The following is an 8,280-nucleotide window of genomic DNA, read 5'->3' on the forward strand; positions in this document are numbered from 1 at the left end:
GTAATTTTGAAGTGATTTAAAGCACTTACAAGATTCAAAAGGATTCTTAAGAAAACAGTCCTCCTACTCTGGACATGACTTAATGCGGATAATTTTGGCACTTTAATCATATTGTGAATTGCTGAAGCGTATTGATTGTTCAGTGTCGTATGCATAAAGAAATAAAGTCTACTTGAAGGTATTTTGGACAGCTTTCTCTACAATTTGGGCTAAGAGCAACCTGAACATTCGCAGGATTACATTTATATAAGATCTACAACATAGAAACAGGCCATTTTGGCTCTGAGTTCCATGAACGTATTTACACCCCACTTCTCCCATCTTTTCTTCTCTAAATTTATCATGATTCCTCTATCCCTTTTCCCTCAAGTGTTTTTCTAACTGCTCCTTAAACGTTTGTGTTCTATTTACGTCCACCAGCCCCTATGTGGGAGTGGGTTCCACATTCCAGTTTCTTCTAAATTTCCTGTGACACTTCTTGGTGACTGTCTTGTATTGATGATCAACAGTTATATCCATCTCCACTAGAGGGACTGTCTCTCTCAAGCTGTAGAAGGAAAGTAGTTCACCAGTGTCTGCCCAGTTCTTCTTCATGGAAAATATATTTGGGCAAGCAGTTGTAATGCCTTGAGTAGCTGCAAAACCTGGTAGCACTCTCAAACCATGAAGAATAGTTGGTCAGGCCACCAGAGGGCAGCAGACATTTTTCAAACTGTACTACAGGACCCAACGTGTTCAGTGAAGGTGAATATTGGGAAGGTTGACGGGGAGATATGTGGGAAGTTGGAGAAATACAGGCAAGAAAGAATAATACAAAACAAACAAATGCAGTAAACCATCTTGCTCTATGTAGACAGCTCAATGCACGCTGGAGGAACAAAGTCTCATTTTCCCTGAGACACTTTATAGCCTCTAGGACTCAACATTGTGTTCAATAATTCCAGAGCCTGACTGTTATCATCCTCCATTTTAATTAAAAAGCCTCTTACCCCTGTTGTGTCTGGTTTGAGTTTCATTGGCTTTGGTCTCAGCAAAACACTCATTTTCACACCTACTGTACATCTTTATCTCTCTTATACCACTAATAGCACTCCCTTTGTCTTTTCCTTTGGGCACTTGCTCCCCCCCACCCCTCCCCCCCCCAACCCACCTGTCAACAGCAAAAAAACTCAATTTTCAACACCTTTTTCAGTTCTAACGAACTGATAGCCAACTCGAAATATGAACTCTGTTTTTCTCTTTCCACAGATGCTGCCAGACCTGCTGAGTTTCTCCTGCATTTTGTTTTTATTTCAGACTTCCAGCAGTTGCAGTATTTTTCTTTTATATTAGAAGATTCTAGTAGTAACACAGGAAAATTACTATTGCAGCTAGGCTATCTCTTGCCTGTCCACATTATTCAGCAACATTTGACTGCTACTGCTAAAAGTAAGGGGATAAACTACACAGCACCAGTCTACTGCCAAGTTAAGAAGCTCCAACACACGGATTCCCAGGATGATTCCTTGCTTTCAGAAAAATGTAATGAGGGACTGACTTCCTTTCATCAATTGAAGTTCATATTTTTTTGTTCTAAATTCATGAATAAGTCATTTACCCTGCCCCACCACCAAATTAGAGAATAGGTTCTCTGCATCTTGGCCCTTGTGTCTCATCCCTGATTGATACCCGTTGATGCATGTGCTGAATACATGAAAATCTGGTTAACAATGGAATAGAATCATTAGAGTCAGCTTGGATTAAAAGAAATGCCCTAAGGACCCAAAACAACATAACAAAGGTGACTGGGTTCCGAAAAATGAGTCATATTGGGCTTAAAACATTAACTGTGCTTCTCTCACCGCAGGTGCTGTCAGACTTGCTGAGCTTTCTCAGACTTCCTGTTTTTTTAATTTTTGATTTCCAATATCTGCAGCATTTTGCTTTTGCATTAGAGTTGTGGTAAATGGTTGTTTTCAGACAAAAGGATGCTAAACTGTAATTTTCCCCAAGATTAAGTGCAAACACCACTTTTTATTTTACCAATTGCATCAACTGCCAATGGAGGAAAGATTTAGGCGGCTGTTGTTATTGTATCATAAGATTTAGGCTCCCTATGAAAAAGGACAATGAGCAACCAGGAAATTCATTGGGGGAGGGCAAACATCAGTGGTGGGGGAATGGATCTGACCCAAATAAGTTGAAACCAAAGGTAGACAGGCAAAACAGTAACCTAACACAGAAAGGCATAGTTTGAATGCTGTGAAAGTACAGGTCCACAAAAGGAAAATAGTAGAGCAAATAAATCTTGAGTTTCTTAGATGATGCAAGAGATAGAGAGTAAAATTAAGCAGAAAAAATGTACATACAAGCCATTCTGTTATAACGCATGTTACATCAATGTGAATTCATTGTAACGCGATTGACAAATCGGGGCACTGTTTCTACAGCAAGAACTTCTGAAACAGGTGTTGGCTGTAAGGTGATTGCACAAGAACGCAACCGTCACGTTCATGAAGAACTGACTGTATGACAGATGTCAGGTGGGTAATGTAATTGAGAAGCATGTGCAGTGTGGGAAACTCAAAGGGGCACTGAAAAGAAAAAATAGAGATGTAAACAAAGAGTAGGAGAGAAGCCTGGCAACTATGATTTAAAAAATGTGAGTCTTCTGTAAATACTACAAATCAAAAATGGTAAGGGGAGGAATGAAACTGATTATGGACTCAAAAGAGATTGCATGAGGGTAGAGGGCATGCTTGCCAAGCTAAGTTATTATTTCCTTTTGCCTTTACCAAGGGAGAAGATACTGCCCAAGTCATAGTGAAAGAGGAGGTGCGGGATGTACTCGATGGTAAGAAGAATATATAAGCAGCTTGCCTAGGTCAAATTGATAAATCACCAGAATCAAATGAAATATATCCAAAGATACTGAGTTAAGTTGGATTGAAAATGCAGAGCAATAAAGTTCTGTTATATCAGGCAATTGAATCTATTGATTTATGATATAAATATTGGAATACAAAATTTTCAGATGATACCAAACTTGGAGGCAGAGCTGACTGCGATGATGATATCAATTGACTGCAACAGGACAAAAACAAAGTGCAGACAAGTGGCAGGTGAATGGTAATACAAAGTAGTTTGAATGATGTAATTTGGTAGAAAGGATAGGGAAAGGCAACATAGATTAAATGACACATTTCAGAAAGACAGGAAAAGGGGCTTCATGTATGCAGATCCTTGAAGGTTATAGGTTAGGAGCAACTCACACAAACCTATGACCCTTATCACCTGGAAGGACAAGGTAAGTAGATGTATGGAACCACTACGATCACCCACTTTCCCGCTAATATCCTGGAGCTCCCTTCCTAACAACGCTGTATGTGATCGCACATCTCAAGGTTGACAGTGGTTCAAGAAAGCAAGGCAACTCAATCCCAGCACCTCTATGGCTGTTGGGGGTAGTCTATAAATTCTGACATAGCCAGTAAAGTACATGCGTCAAGAATAAACAAAAATAATCCTGTTATGATCAAGGTTGGGGAAGTGCATGGTCTCTCTACCATCTCAATACTTTAAAAGCACAACAGATATTTAGGCACATTGTGACAAATTGTATGCCTTGTCAACATCAGGCTCAGAGTAAAACAAATGCATCAGTAAGGTGTTTTAATAAAGAACAGAAACATGATATATTCAGCAATGATGCAGAGCAGTTTGAAACGTAAAAATATAAATATTAATCCCACTAAATAAGTCAACAAACACACAAGTAAAGAAACATAATGATTTTCCCTGCAGAGATTGAGATGACCGATAATAATCTCTCAAAGGAAAAAAAGATTAGAAAATAAAATTACTTTCAGTCAACATCCTGCTGCAAACAGGTAGGTGCCACAAAGGTTAGGTAGTTATCTCTGAGACTTCTGCAGATACAATTCACTCTAGAATTGTTGTGAAGAACTCTGTCAGGTGGTTCTCAGAAGATCAGATGCTTTCAGTTCCCATACTGAACTTACATTGAGGACTTCTTACAGAAAGACAGGAGCTGAGCTGGATAGTTTCCTTCTTTTGGTAAGCTGTGACCCAATTGAAATCCAAACAATGTCAAAACTAAACCCTATTCCTAACAGCCATAATCTCTTTCCACCTCCCCCCACCCCCACAACCCTGCCTCCTGAACAGGTAGTTGTTGCCTGAAAGGTTTAGAAACTTGAAGCAATCTTGAAAGGAAATCATAGAGCTACCCCTCACTGGATGTAAAAAGTACAGCATGGGAAGAGTTAAAAGAGAAAAGAGAAACACACAGAGCCTGAAACCTAGTGTAGCTATGTGTATGTTAGAGGCACGTCATTGGGAATACATATATATTTATGGATTATAAGAATTGGAAATGAAGGTTGGACAATATCTGCATTGCAAAGGATTTGTGACTTTTTGGAAGGAAAACATCAAAAGCTCAGGAGAACTGGTGATTGTCTGTTGTTTGCAAAAAGCCAAGCAACTTTGGGGAAAAGACTTTAAACCAGAACAAATTTTGAAACGGTTTGTGCTCACATTTGCCTAGCAACAGTCTCTGGGCTTTTGGTTTCTGTTTTGCCCCAGATGTGACAGTCATTCAATTGCAGAGAGACTTGCAATGAAGCAACCCTTAAAGAAAACTATTTGAAGATATAGCTGTGAAGTACTGTGTGATTAAGAACGTTTCAGCAATTAGGATCTCTGAAATCAATCTCTAAAAGCTAAACTGTTAGAATCATATAGACGTACAGCACAGAAACAGACCCATCAGTCCAACTAGTCTATGTCAACCAGATATCCTAAATTAATCTAGTCCCATTTGCCAGCATTTGACCCAAATCCTTCTAAACCTTTTGTATTCATATACCCATCTAGATGCCTTTTAAATGTTGTAATTGTATCAGCCTCCATCGCCTCCTCTAGCAGTTCATTCCATATCGGCACCTTGATATTCTGACCAGGTATCAATTGGTTCTTGAAGCATAAAAGAAAGGCTTTGAAATTTAAGGAAACTGCCTGGGTAGAACTACTTTGACAGGAAAAGTAAAGTAATTTTGAATGTTTTTGATAAACATTAGGAAAAATACCACATATGAAGCTCTCAGATAAATTGTTTTCTTGGAAGAATTTAAAACTTCAACATCTGCAGCAGTTGATCCCCAAGTTGAAGACAATAGGGTTGCAACAGCTAAATAGACAGCTGAGATGGTGATGATCATAAATTGTAGGTTTAGCTGCAACCATGAGACCGAAGGTAAGCAGTCCTCTGAGCACTGGGGATGTAAATAAAGTTGACAAATGGAGGCAATGGCCTAATGGTAGTACTACTAGACTAAATCCAGAAACTTAGTTAATGTTCTGGGAATCTGGGTTCAAATCCCACCATAGCAAATACTGAAATTTACATTCAAGAAAGTAAACATCTACTCATGACCACAAAACCATTGCCAATTGGTGGGAAAAAAAAACTATCTGACTCAATAATGTCCAACAGGAAAAGAAATCTGTTTTCTTCACCTGGTCTGGCCTACATGTGACTTCAGCCCCACAGCAATGTGATTGATGCTCAACTCCCCTCTGAAATAGTAGTCAGTCAGTTCAAGGGCAGATAGGGACAGGTAATAAATACTGGCCAGCTAGCAACACCCACATCCCATAAGTGAATAAAAATAAAACAAGATTTTGTCAAAATGAAATGTAATCTCTTATTCTTCAAATTTACAGCTAAATCTGTAACTATCTTAAGGGATAGATACTGCTCAAATGCTTTTACTGGAGAAGGACCTAGGTTGTCCTCCAGAAGATGGATTGAAAGCCAACGGTTTAATAAATGGAACAAGTAGAGATTATATACTTGTTCCTTTGTATAAAGTACACTTATAATGTGATTTAATGTCTGGAACACTGATAGTCAGATTTGTTTCAAAATTACCAGTGTAATCTGGATAGTGATCTGGCTTATGTGAAAGTTATAACTTCACTCACAATCATAGAAAATCCAAAAGGTGGTTTAAGAGACAGAACATTTGCAAGAATAAGTTCCAGGTATTTTTCCATCATGTATGGTGACACAGCAATGGCAGAGATAAGTGCAGGAATGTGCAAGCACCTGCATTTTGGTCAGAAGAATCAAAGGCAGATTAATATTTAATTGGATAGTCTCCAAAAAAAGTGCAGTACAGAGGGATCTGGGTGTTCTTCTGCATAAAACACAACCATTAGCATGCAGGTACAGAAAGTATTTAAGGCGGCAAATGGAAGTTTGGGCTTTGCTGTTAGGGAGTTGGATATTCAAAAATAGTGAAGTCTTGTTACAACTCTATAGGGCAATGGGGAGACTGAACCTGGAATTCTGTGTACTGTGTACTTGTAGTTAAGGATGGGTCTACTGGCAATGGAGGCCGTTTTAAAGAGATTCACTAAGCTGTTTCTAAAAAGATTCATTTTTTGAGAATAGTCAAACAGGTTCTGCCTTTATTTACTGACCCAGTCAAGGAAGCTCACATTCCCTGAATGAAGAAAAAGGTCAATCACCTCAAATCCAGGAAATTACTGCAGGCGTTCTAGGTTCAAACATCTTCAATTGTTTCAAACATGACCTTCCCTCCATCATAAAGTCAGAAACAGGATGTTCGATGATTACAACGTTCAGCATCATTCACAATTCCTCAGATACTAAAGCAGTACACTTCCATATGTAGTAACATTCAAGCTTGGGTTGATAAATAGCAAGTAACATTCAGCCACATGTGTACCAGGCAAAGAGCATCTCCATCAAAAGTGATTCAAATATTTCCATTTGATACTTGAGTGCATTGCCATTGCGGAATCCCCATCGGCCAATAGCCCAGGGGTTACCATTGACTGGAAACTGAACTAAACCAGCCATATACCAATTGTGGTAGAACAGATTGGGAATTCTGAGGAACTAACTCATCTCTGGGTCTGCACAATGTCTGTCCACCATTTCCAAAGAATGTCAGGAATGGAATATTCTCCACTTTCCTGAATGAGTGCAGCTCCAACAACACTAAAGAACTTTGACATCATCAACATAAAGCAGGCTTTTGATTGATATCCCATCCAAGACCTTCAACATTCACTCCCACCAAAGATGCACAGTGGCAACATCTAAAAGATGCATTGCAACAATTCATCAAAGCTCCTTCAATAGCACCTTCCAAATCCATGACTCATACAATCTAGAACAACAGGGAACCACCACCACTTACAAATTCCCCTTCAACCACTATCTTGACTTGGAAATATGTCATCATTACTTCAGTGTCACTGGGAAAAATCTTGGAATTCCCTCCCTAACAGCTTTATTGATATTCCTACACCACTGGTCAGCAGTGGTTCAAGAAGGCAGCTCACATCAGCTTCTCAAGAATAGTTCAGGACGGGCAATAAATGAAAAGTTCAACATGAGGAACGTTTGAGGATTCTGGGTCTATATTCAGTGAGCCTATGGAATTCATTGCCACAGAGGCCTGTGGAGGCCAGGTCATTGATTATATTTAAGACAAAGATAGATAAGTTCTTGATTGTCAAGGGGATCAAGAGTTAGGGGGAAAAGCAGGAGAATGGAGTTGAGAAACTTATCAGCCATGATTGAATGGCAGAACAGATTCAATGAGCTGAATGGCCTAATATCTATTCCTATGTCTTATAGTCTAAATGCTGGCCCAGCTAACATTGCACAAAGCCCTTGAGTGAATCAATAAAACATGAATTGGACTTTATAACTGAACTTAAAGCTATCCATTTAATATTCCCAGGCACAATTTCCATCAATCATGGAAGTATAGGACTCCTGACTGACCCTTCCCAAGCTGCTAATATCTCTAAGTAGCATTTAGGGCAGCATGGTGGCTCAGTGGTTAGCATTGCTGCCTCACAGTCCCAGGTTTGATTCCAGCCTTTGGGGACTGTCTGTGTAGAGTTTGTACAGTCTCCCTGTGTCTGCGTGGGTTTCCTCCAGGTGCTTTGGTTTCCTCCCATAGTCCAAATATGTGCAGTTCAGGTGAATTGGCCATGCTAAATTGCCCATAGTGTTAGGTGCATCATTCAGAGGGAAATGGGTTTGGGTGGGTTACTCTTCAGGGGGTCGGTGTGGACTGGTTGGGCTGAAGGACCTGTTTCCAGCTGTAGGTAATCAATCTAATCATCTTGCTGCTGTAATTTAACATAGATTTTGGAAAAGTTCTGTGAGGCACTGGTGGCACAGGATCAGTAATGTGTGAATGACACCAATTTGAAGCTAGACTTTTTGTT

The sequence above is a fragment of the Hemiscyllium ocellatum genome, chromosome 1 (assembly GCF_020745735.1).
Source record: "Hemiscyllium ocellatum isolate sHemOce1 chromosome 1, sHemOce1.pat.X.cur, whole genome shotgun sequence".
In the NCBI taxonomy this organism is placed as follows: Eukaryota; Metazoa; Chordata; class Chondrichthyes; order Orectolobiformes; family Hemiscylliidae; genus Hemiscyllium; species Hemiscyllium ocellatum.